Raw genomic sequence first — 12751 nt, forward strand, 5'->3', positions numbered from 1 at the left:
CTACCTCACTATCCTAGCAGAAAATGACCCCCTTCCCTACCTCACTATCTTATCAGAAAATGACCCCCTTCCCTACCTCACTATCTTATCAGAAAATGACCCCCTTCCCTACCTCACTATCCTAGCAGAAAATGACCCCCTTCCCTAACTCACTATCTTATCAGAAAATGACCCCCTTCCCTACCTCACTATCTTATCAGAAAATGACCCCCTTCCCTACCTCACTATCCTAGCAGAAAATGACCCCCTTCCCTAACTCACTATCTTATCAGAAAATGACCCCCTTCCCTACCTCACTATCCTAGCAGAAAATGACCCCCTTCCCTAACTCACTATCTTATCAGAAAATGACCCCCTTCCCTACCTCACTATCTTATCAGAAAATGACCCCCTTCCCTACCTCACTATCCTAGCAGAAAATGACCCCCTTCCCCGCCTCACTGTCCTCAAAGAAAATGACCCCCTTCCCTGTCTCACATTCCCAAAAGTAAATGAACCCCCTTCCCTGTCTCACTGTCATAGAATAACCACCTTCCTCTCCTAACCTAAACGAAAATAACCCCCTGTCCTTGCCTCACTGTCCTATAAGAAAATGACCCCCCTTCCCCCCTCCCTTGTTGTAGAAAATGAACTCATTTGCCTCACCGTCCTGGAAGAAATCCCCCCCCCCTTCCACTGTTCGAGCTTGTGTTAGGGATCACGTGACGAGCTGGGGGATTACCCGGACACGGCTTTGTTTTACCGTGCGTCTAGAGGGCTGAACACACGGCTTTGTTTTACCGTACGTCTAGAGGGCTGAACCTTTGTTTTACCGTACGTCTAGAGGGCTGAACCTTTGTTTTACCGTACGTCTAGAGGGCTGAACCTTTGTTTTACCGTACGTCTAGAGGGCTGAACCTTTGTTTTACCGTACGTCTAGAGGGCTGAACACACGGCTTTGTTTTACCGTACGTCTAGAGGGCTGAACCTTTGTTTTACCGTACGTCTAGAGGGCTGAACCTTTGTTTTACCGTACGTCTAGAGGGCTGAACCTTTGTTTTACCGTACGTCTAGAGGGCTGAACCTTTGTTTTACCGTACGTCTACAGGGCAGAACACACGGCTTTGTTTTACCGTACGTCTACAGGGCAGAACACACGGCTTTGTTTTACCGTACGTCTAGAGGGCTGAACACACGCTTTTTTTTACCGTACGTCTAGAGGGCTGAACCATTGTTTTACCGTACGTCTAGAGGGCTGAACCTTTGTTTTACCGTACGTCTAGAGGACTGAACCTTTGTTTTACCGTACGTCTAGAGGGCTGAACCTTTGTTTTACCGTACGTCTAGAGGGCTGAACCTTTGTTTTACCGTACGTCTAGAGGGCTGAACCTTTGTTTTACCGTACGTCTAGAGGGCTGAACCTTTGTTTTACCGTACGTCTAGAGGACTGAACCTTTGTTTTACCGTACGTCTAGAGGGCTGAACCTTTGTTTTACCGTACGTCTAGAGGGCTGAACCTTTGTTTTACCGTACGTCTAGAGGGCTGAACCTTTGTTTTACCGTACGTCTAGAGGGCTGAACCTTTGTTTTACCGTACGTCTAGAGGGCTGAACCTTTGTTTTACCGTACGTCTAGAGGGCTGAACCTTTGTTTTACCGTACGTCTAGAGGGCTGAACCTTTGTTTTACTGTACGTCTAGAGGGCTGAACACACGGCTTTGTTTTACCGTACGTCTAGAGGGCTGAACCTTTGTTTTACCGTACGTCTAGAGGGCTGAACCTTTGTTTTACCGTACGTCTAGAGGGCTGAACACACGGCTTTGTTTTACCGTACGTCTGGAGGGCTGAACCTTTGTTTTACCGTACGTCTAGAGGGCTGAACCTTTGTTTTACCGTACGTCTAGAGGGCTGCACCTTTGTTTTACCGTACGTCTAGAGGGCTGAGCACACGGCTTTGTTTTACCGTACGTCTAGAGGGCTGAACCTTTGTTTTACCGTACGTCTAGAGGGCTGAACCTTTGTTTTACTGTACGTCTAGAGGGCTGCACCTTTGTTTTACCGTACGTCTAGAGGGCTGAACACACACAGTCCCAGATTTTCACACACTCCCACACTCTCACACTCACACACTCCCACACTCTCAACCACTGTTACACGCAACCACACGAATACCACAAAGCCACACACTCTCACAGCCAGCCTCACAGATCCACACAGCCATTTTCTCACAATCACCAAACAGGCACACAGTCACCACACACACACACACACACACAATTACCAAACAGATAACTGGATATTAGGTCCACTGGCCATCAATCAAAAGACTGGATATTAGGTCCGGCTGCCCATAACAAACTGGATATTAGGTCCACTAGCCGTCAATCAAATGACTGGATATTAGGTCCACTAGCCGTCAATCAAAAGACTGGATATTTGGTCCACCTGCCCATCAATAGAACGGACAATCAAAAAACTATTAGGTCCAACTGCCCATAACAAACTGGATATTAGGTCCACTAGCCGTCAATCAAAAGACTGGATATTAGGTCCAGCTGCCCATCAATAGAACGGACAATCAAAAAACTATTAGGTCCAACTGCCCATAACAAACTGGATATTAGGTCCACTAGCCGTCAATCAAAAGACTGGATATTAGGTCCACCTGCCCATCAATAGAACGGACCATCTGTACCTCGTTCACCAGTTCTCCATCATTCGTTGCATGTTGTCATTTTTTCTCTCTCCTCTTTACAGACTAGCTCACTCCCAACCCCCACCCCCTTGGCCCGTCATCCCCCACCCCCTTGGCCCGTCATTTAAGATGAGTGCAAGTGTTGACGAACAAGCCATTTATTTCCCTGTCAAGGAAATATAATTTCTCACAAACATGGCCAGTATTTGTCTGTTGGTCTGACTGAATAAATCTGGTACTAGCTAGGCAATACAACACAAAAAAGAATTATCTGTAGACTTTGTCCCTGTCTAGTTACTGTGGGGCTGCCCCGTGTTGTGAAGAGGATGTCTACGCTATCATTTAGTGTTTAGTCTCAGAGTCCAAAGCGTCTGTTGCTATGGTTACGGACGGACCAAAATGGCGTCACAGGCCGAGAGGATTGGGGGAAATATTAACTCTGCGATTAATTTTCTCTGTCAGGGAGTTGGGTGGGTCCGTTCTCACGCATGGGGATGTGATGGGGGTCTGGGCTTTAGTTGACCATGTGGTGGAGGGGTCTGGGCTTTAGTTGACCATGTGGTGGAGGGGTCTGGGCTTTATGCATGCCAAGTGGAGGGGTCTGGGCTTTAGTTGACCATGTGGTGGAGGGGTCTGGGCTTTAGTTGACCATGTGGTGAAGGGGTCTGGGCTTTAGTTGACCATGTGGTGGAGGGGTCTGGGCTTTAGTTGACCATGTGGTGGAGGGGTCTGCGCTTTAGCTCACCCTATGGTCTAGGGGTCTGGGCTTTAGCTCACCCTATGGTCTAGGGGTCTGGGCTTTAGCTGACCATGTGGTGGAGGGGTCTGGGCTTTAGCTGACCATGTGGTGGAGGGGTCTGGGCTTTAGCTCACCCTATGGTCTAGGGGTCTGGGCTTTAGCTCACCCTGTGGTGGAGGGGTCTGGGCTTTAGTTGACCATGTGGTGGAGGGGTCTGGGCTTTAGCTGACCATATGGTAGAGGGGTCTGGGCTTTAGCTGACCCTGTGGTGGAGGGGTCTGGGCTTTAGTTGACCATGTGGTGGAGGGGTCTGGGCTTTAGTTGACCATGTGGTGGAGGGGTCTGGGCTTTAGCTGACCCTGTGGTGGAGGGGTCTGGGCTTTAGCTGACCATGCGGTGGAGGGGTCTGGGCTTTAGCTGACCATGCGGTGGAGGGGTCTGGGCTTTAGCTGACCCTGTGGTGGAGGGGTCTGGGCTTTAGCTGACCCTGTGGTGGAGGGGTCTGGGCTTTAGCTGACCCTGTGGTGGAGGGGTCTGGGCTTTAGCTGACCCTGTGGTGGAGGGGTCTGGGCTTTAGCTCACCCTGTGGTGGAGGGGTCTGGGCTTTAGCTCACCCTGTGGTGGAGGGGTCTGGGCTTTAGTTGACCATGCGGTGGAGGGGTCTGGGCTTTAGTTGACCATGTGGTGGAGGGGTCTGGGCTTTAGTTGACCATGTGGTGGAGGGGTCTGGGCTTTAACTGGCTTTGTGGTGTTTTAGCACAAGTGGTTTGACCTTAGCGGGGCTTTGTCCACATCAAGCTTTTGACCAAATGGGCTTTGACAGTAGGGGTTTTGAAAATAGGAGCTTCGACCTTGGTAAAAGCACTTATGTTCCAAGCCCATATTGTCAATATACCATTGGTGAAAGTACGTGTGGTCAAAGTACCTGTGGTCTAAGCTCGCGTACCGGACTAAGGGCTTTTTGCTTGCAGATGGTCACTAAATAGTTAGAAACTAGCGTATGAGATAGGAGCGACATTAGATGCTAGCTAACATATGAGGCTTGCAGGGGCGTTACTGGATGTAGCAAAAGTGTATTACCCACCCATCCTGATAGTAGCTATACCCTGTATGTTAAGGTACATAGTTATACGAGTCTTTCGTGGATGCGATGAGTCGACTGCTGTTTGACATCTTTACAATTTAAAAAATATTTAACCCTATTAGTAACTAATTAATACTACGTTTATTTAAAATTTAAATCATAAAAATACAAGTCCTCTTCAATGCCAATGTTTGCTTTTTCCATTTTTATTTTATTGTATTATTTATTTATTTTCTGCTACAGACGGGTATTTAGAAGTTCCGTTTAAACTTGAATTTACACTTCGACGATAGTTTCGACAGTATAAAAACGCTAATAAGCTCGATTTCTTCTTGATGCAGAAATTACTACACTTTTGTTCGCATTAGGCAGGAAATGGCTACACGCTCCCTTAACAAAAAAAAGCTGTAAATCTGTTCCTTGCATATCAGGAAAAAAAACAGCGGTGCATTTGCTGCTTGATAAATAAATAAACAGCCGTGGGTCTGCAGGCTAAATTATCCAGGCAACTGTCAACCCAGACTGTAGATTGGCTGTCCGGGTCACCTTAAGTATTTAAATAACAGCTATCTGTCTGCCGGCCTGGCTCTACAAATAACGACTGATGAATGAGTGAAAATCAATATTTGACAAGGAACTCTCCCCCTTGATCGAATCGTACAACACCGTCCGTAGTTTGTCGTGTTTGAAGCTGTATTTCAAATCCTCTTTCTTTTATTTATTTTTTTTACCCCCCTCTCTTAAGGATCCTCAGCTTATTTTTCAGCATACGACGGCGACGTGATTAAGTATGAAGAAGACAAGTTTGATCAGCGTTATTTAATCAACACATTTTCGCTTTGGTTCGACTCGCCTAGATGTCAGGGGATTATCACAAATTTATCTGGCTGCTCCGCTGGACAGGGTGGGGGAGGGAGGAGGACGGGAAAAGGGGGGGGGGAGAAATAAAGCAATGTGCTATTGAGATTAACTTTGTTCAGCGGCACGTGATCATGACAAGAAAAAAAAAATATTGGATGAGAATAAAATATTTTCTTAAAGTTGTATGTGTTTTTATCAAACTTGGTATAACCGTATTTTTCTGTATTATTTTAATCAACATGGACGCTTTTTAAACTAAGTTTAACACCAGGGTGTGAGTTAGAGAATACATTGTTAAATAAAACGGTTGTGTTTTAATTTAGAAGTCGACATCTAGATTGTGGAAGCAATGTCAAATGTTCGTTTGTAACTAGTAGACCTCTGTTATTGGCATGAGGGGTGGGGGGTGGGGGTGGGTGGGTCTTTGGAGGGTTGGAAAAACGGGTATCAAGCCCGGGGGAGGGGGGTTATGAGATGGTTGGCGACATCTAAAACTAGCAATGGGGGGGGGGGGGTCTTTAGATGGTTGGCAAACCGGGTATCAAGCCCGAGGGGGGGTCTTTAGATGGTTGACAAACCGTGTATTAAGCCCGGGGGAGAGGGTCACTAGCTGTTACTGGTTCTCTGTTGTGGAAACATCCAACGGCGGAGAAAGTCTTTTAAAAAAGAGATAACTAGGTTTACAAGGGTATAACAAGAACAATATGACGACACGCTACAGAATCTTTACATGACTTTTTTTGTAAGACAGACCATATAGCGATGTAGCAATACATGTAGAAATTCTTTGTTTTCTTATGATATATGCAGAAATGCTTTGTTTTCTTGAGAAACATGTAGCAATACATGTAGAAATTCTTTGTTTTCTTACGATATATGCGGAAATGCTTTATTCTTCTTGAGAAACATGTAGAAATACATGCAGAGATCAATTTTATGGCAAACCAAATGTTAATGATTTTAAATTATAATAAGTGCAGCAATGTTTTGATCAGTACACTGTAAGATGGTATACTTTGTTGTATGAAGTAAACCTAACAAAACATTTGTAAAGTATAGGTGTATAAATACTTTGCTTTAACACAGAATAGGGTTTCATGCTTTCATTGAATACAGTAGAAATACTTTGAACACACTGGGATACTGATTAAACTATTTTAGGGTGGTTATGTTGTAAAGGTAATAAAAATATGTTTTGGAACTATGCAAGCAATTTTATTTACTTTCATACAGTATAGGGTTTCATACTTTGTTTGGAGACAGTATAGATAGAAATACTTAATACACACGGCAATACTGCTTACATAAAACACGTGACGGTAATTGATCTAAGACACAACAAGGGACAGTGATGTGTACTAGACCCTCACCATCAATGTACAGAAGACAGAACAACAACATCCAAAGATCCAATCCGTTGAATAAAGCATGCTATTTGACGCCTGCTGTTGTTTTGTTTTGTTTTTTTTACTATCTTCTGCACTTGTCTTTCAAGGGAGAAAAACAAATTTAATTAGCTGCGTTATTTACAATGCATTACACACAGATCTGATACATTTAATTATTTGGGATATTTTTACGGAAATTTTGCCAGAATTCTGTAGGATTGTAGGCTTTGTGTCTTTGCTTGTGTTGTGTTAAATGTCACAATCATTTTAAAAAGGTAGTAGTATCATCTTTAGCTTTTCACAACACCAACATCATTCAACTCTCACAAAAACTGACTTACACAACACCATTCAAAATTACTTATCACTATTCAGCGCCACTCAACCCACAAAATAACACCCAACCTACACAACATCACTCAACACACACCACCATTCAACCCATACACCACCATCCAGTTCACACAACACCACTTAACCCACACAACACTCTTTAACCCACACAACACCTCTCAACCCACACATTAACACTCATCCCACACAACCCCACTTAACCCACACAACCCCACTTAACCCACACAACCCCATTTAACCCACACAACACCTCTTAACCCACACAACACCACTCAACCCACACAACACCATCCACCTCTAGCATCCAACATACCCCACACCCTTTAACCGACCAACAAAAACCTATCACCACACCACAGTTGCTGCCAGTTGACCGGTACCAAATAGTCCCTGACTTGCTGATTTCCTTACAGTTTCTGTTGCCGCTTTACATCCGGCACCGACACAGTCCTAATTGCTGAAACTCCTACGCCAACATCCGGGTCTCCCTCCCCCCACCCACCCCCACCAACAACACTTGGAAGTACTGTTCTAGTCTCGCGTTGTTTTACACTTCTCGCGGTAACGCCCCCCCCCCCCCCCCCCCCCCATTGGAAGTGATTTCCCTGCTTTCTTTTTCCGTCTTTCTAAAACAATACCCTTTCAATCTCTTCATTTGTAAGGTAGTGCTAGATCTAGATCATCATCTGTATGGCTAGGTGTGTGTTATCTACGATCTATTATCTATAGGTGGCGTCTGATTACATTAAGGCGCGATTTAAAAACAAACGAATGGAGTTTTATTTTCAAAATTGTTCGTGATTTTTAAAATCACTTTTGTGTAAATGAATAAATGTTGTAGACATACTTGTTGAAAACATAATTCAAGTAACAACGAAAGATTTGAGAAATAAATAAGCAAAGACAATTTCCTATTAATTCTTCTCACAAGATAATCTAAAAAATGTGTTTATACAAATTATTGATTATGCGAATGAAAGTATCGATTTCATTTAAGTTACGTCGAAAAACAAAATGTATTAAAAACAGAACTAATGAAGCTCGTTATTCATGATTGAACATAATTCAATGACGTTTATAGTCAGATGATCTCCATATTTAAGTGTAAAATTTGTAAATTGAAAGTTAAATGGTCTCGGATTTGAGGTTAAAATGGTGGCAAAATGACGATTAAAATGGTGAGCAGGTAGGTGGGGGGTGGGGGGTTGTGCCTGCTTGACTTTGACTTAGTCCTCTTTGCTACTTATGGAGCATAGGGCCTCCACCATTTCCTTCCATTTCTTCCTATCCTCGGCTATTAATTTTGACATCTCCCAAGACATCCCTGTTGGCTTCAGTTCTTCAAGAAGACTCCGCCTCCAGGTCTGTCTTGGGCGCCCTCTCTTCCGCTTTCCCTGGGGGTTCCACTCAAGCGCTTGGCGTGTAACATTTGTGTGAGCCTTTCGCAGTGTGTGACCCACCCAGCGCCACTTCCTCCTTCTTATTTGCACACCCATAGGCTCCTGTCTAGCTTTCCTCCATAGTTCCAAGTTCGGCACTTTGTCCTGCCATCTCAGTTTCAGTATCTGTCGAAGGCATCTATTCATGAAGGTCTGTATCTTTGCTGTGCTTGCCTTGGAGACTCTCCATGTCTCTGCTCCATACAGCAGAACTGCCTTGACATTAGAGTTAAATATCCTAATTTTTGTGGTAATGGAGATGGCCGAACTTTTCCATATGGATCGCAGGACTGTGAAAGCGCAGCGGGCTCTATTAACTCTAGCGCGTATGTCCTCCTCTATGCCTCCCGTTTTGCTGATCTTGCTGCCAATGTAGACAAACTCTTGCACATCATTTACCTGTCTTCCGTTTATTGTCACTGGAGCCTCCTGTTTATTGTTAATTCTCATCATTTCTGTCTTTTCTTTGTTGATCTTCAGACCTACGCGCTGCGAGATGGCTCCTAATGCATCAACTTTTTCTTGCATGTCCTGTAGCCTGTGCGCGAGTAAGGCAAGATCATCTGCAAACTCCAGATCTTCTAGTTTCCCCGTGAGTGTCCACTGAATACCTTTTCCAGAACTGGCATAGGCTGTGCGTGTCACCCAATCGAGAACCACCAAGAAGAGGAGGGGCGACAGCAGACATCCTTGTCTCACACCTGTATTGACCTGGAACTCTTTAGACAGTTTCCCAGCATGGCTAACTTGGCATGAAAATCCATTTGTGCCCGCTAGTTTGACGGTTAAAATAGTGAGCCAGTGGGGGGGGGGGGGGGGTGCTGCTAGTATGACGGTTAAAATAGTGAGCCAGTGTGTGTGTGGGGGGGGGGGTGGCTTGTGCCTGCTAGTTTGACGGTTAAAATGGTGAGCCTGTGTTTGTGTGGGGGGGGGGTTGTGCCCGCTAGTTTGACGGTTAAAATGGTGAGCCAGTGGGGGGTGGCTTGTGCCAGTTAGTTTGACGGTTAAAATGGTGAGCAAGTGTGGGGTGGGGGTGCTGCTAGTTTGACGGTTAAAATGGTGAGCAAGTGTGGGGTGGGGGTGCTGCTAGTTTGACGGTTAAAATGGTGAGCAAGTGGGGGGGGGGATGCCTGCTAGTTTGGCGGTTAAAATGGTGAGTCTGTGGGGGGGGGGTGGGGGTGCTGCTAGTTTGACGGTTAAAATGGTGAGCCTGTGTGTGTGTAGGGGGGGGGGTGTGCCTGCTAGTTTGACGGTTAAAATGGTGAGCCAGTGTGTGTGTGGGGGGGGGGGGGGTGCCCGCTAGTTTGACGGTTAAAATGGTGAGCAAGTGGGGGGGGGGGGGGTAGTGCCTGCTAGTTTGGCGGTTAAAATGGTGAGCCAGTGTGTGTGGGGGGGGGGGGTGCCCGCTAGTTTGACGGTTAAAATGGTGAGCAAGTGGGGGGGGGGTTGTGCCCGCTAGTTTGACGGTTAAAATGGTGAGCCAGTGGGGGGAGGTGGGAGTGCTGCTAGTTTGACGGTTAAAATGGTGAGCAAGTGGGGGGTGGCTTGTGCCTGCTAGTTTGACGGTTAAAATGGTGAGCAAGTGTGGGGGGGGTGGCTTGTGCCTGCTAGTTTGACGGTTAAAATGGTGAGCCAGTGGGGGGTGGGGGTGCTGCTAGTTTGACGGTTAAAATGGTGAGCAAGTGGGGGGGGGGTGGCTTGTGCCTGCTAGTTTGACGGTTAAAATGGTGAGCCAGTGGGAGGTGGGAGTGCTGCTAGTTTGACGGTTAAAATGGTGAGCAAGTGGGGGGGGGTGGCTTGTGCCTGCTAGTTTGACGGTTAAAATGGTGAGCCAGTGTGGGGGGGGGGGGGTGCAGCTAGTTTGACGGTTAAAATGGTGAGCCAGTGGGTGGCTTGTACCCGCTAGTTTGACGGTTAAAATAGTGAGCCAGTGTGTGTGTGTGTGGGGGGGGGGGGTGCTAGTTTGACGGTTAAAATGGTGAGCAAGTGGGGTGGGGTGCTGCTAGTTTGACGGTTAAAATGGTGAGCCAGTGGGTGGCTTGTACCCGCTAGTTTGACGGTTAAAATAGTGAGCCAGTGTGTGTGTGGGGGGGGTGCTAGTTTGACGGTTAAAATGGTGAGCCAGTAGGGGGTGGGGTGCCTGTTAGTTTGACGGTTAAAATAGTGAGCAAGTGGGGTGGGGGTGCTGCTAGTTTGACGGTTAAAATGGTGAGCCAGTGTTGCCAGACATTTGATCACGGCGCGACTTGGACGTCTTGTTAACACCACCAAGCCCTGGTCACCTATCGATTTTTCTGTCCGTTTCACTTCCGTAGGATTAGTCTAGACTGACCTTTGGGCTCGCCCCTCCCCCCCCCCCTACCGGCGGGTGGACCCGGAGTCTGCACTGTGTCTGACCTACATCTATTAGCACTTAATGACCGATACTTAAACTATATATGCCAAGGGCTGTTTGCCGTCCATAATGACCTATACACAGAGTTAATTGGCACATAAGTTTTTTTTTTCCCTTCTCCGTGGTTAAGGCGTCTTCGCATAGTCCACAAATTGGCTTTTAGCTGAGATAATGACAAGTTCACGCGTTTATTGGGGCGAGCGGGAATTTATGACGCTGTTAAAAAGTTGACTTTTGCTTTAGTCAGTTGTGTAGAGTTTTTAATTTCGATTTTATTTGTTTTTCTTTCTCGTATAAAAAAGTATTGAAATCGTTAAAGAAATTAAATTGAGATTTTAACAAATCTTGACGTTTTATACCGGTGTCGGAAAAACTCAATTTTGTAGTCTTCTCTGTCTGTCTGTGTGTATGTACACATGATAACTTGTGTGCCGTTTCAGCTAGATTTACGAAATTTCAAATATTATTTTCAAATATTATAGTTTTCTATCAACTTTAAAGCCACTTCCGGTAACCGGAAGTGGTATGTTACTCTACTTCCATAACAGCACGATAGGGGATGTCCATAAATGACGTCACACTCGTAGGGCGGAGGGGGGGGGTCGGTAATTTTGTGGCGGTGTGTGATGAGGGGCAGGGCGGTTCTGATGGTGTGACGTCACACTTTTGCATTACAAAAGAGTAATGTTAGAAAACGAGTTTTTAGCCGTTATTTCACGTTTTAATAAATTGTAATAGGAATTGATCATTTGGAAAAATATCGATGTTTTAAGAAAAATTCAACATAAATTTTTAGGGGGGGGGGGTTGTAGGCTGAGATGTAACGTTATTCTATTTCTATTTTTTTTTAACGATTTCCGGTACCCGGTTGGGTATTTCACTCAATTTCAGATTTCTTAAAAACCTTCAGAATTTGATAATTTTACATCATATTCTGCTAAAGCACATTCTTCGAATCTCTATATTTCTGTAGCTCGTTTGTTTTAAATTTGAAACCACCAATACCACATCCTACTTGAAAGCATTATGTCTAGTTATGGGATTATATTTCCAAGATTCTTTCCAATCCTGGTTTAAATGAAACAAAGTCCCAATGCCAAACAACTATACAAAACAAAAACAAAACAGAAACAAAGAACACGAAGGCCTAGATTTAAGAATTTGAAACATTCACGAAGGGTTGGGAGCGTTCCATCTTTTTTTTTTTAAAGTTCCTAAGGTGCAAAACAAAATTTGTAAATGAAATCTCTGACAAATAAACAATAAAAACTTAGCGGCATCAACACGGCGGTGCCCATGGCTTCACGACGATATTTTTCTTATACAGGGGTCGAATGGGAGGTGTAAATAGATTCTGGGAAGTGTTGGCAAAAACTTGCCTGATTGATTGGCGCATATCTTAAACCCAGAACATTGATTAAAACTTTTTTTTTTGCCCAATGAAATATATTTTTGAAAAATCCCTGTTGGCGGTTGGGGGAGGGTGTAAATGTTGCCGCTGTATGTTGATTGAAGAATGTGTTGATGTTGTAAATAGGCCTGCTTGTGCTTGGTGGGAATGTTTGGTAGTTGTGTATTGTTGTATGAGTTGTGTATGATTGTTGTATTATTGATGATTATAATTCTCAATACAACAACACTAAGAAGTGTGAATGTTTGGTATCTGTATATTGTTGTATGAGTGTTGTATGATTGTTGTATAATTGTTGATCATAATTCTCAATACAACAACTCTGAGAGGTGTGAACGTAAAGAAAGAGCACGTGATGTTAACATCTCTTGTTATATAAGTCGTCTCAGGCATGGTAGGTGTAGCTG

The sequence above is a fragment of the Physella acuta genome, unplaced genomic scaffold, assembly GCF_028476545.2.
Source record: "Physella acuta isolate Inbredline_101_S28 unplaced genomic scaffold, ASM2847654v3 ptg001084l, whole genome shotgun sequence".
Taxonomy (NCBI): Eukaryota; Metazoa; Mollusca; class Gastropoda; family Physidae; genus Physella; species Physella acuta.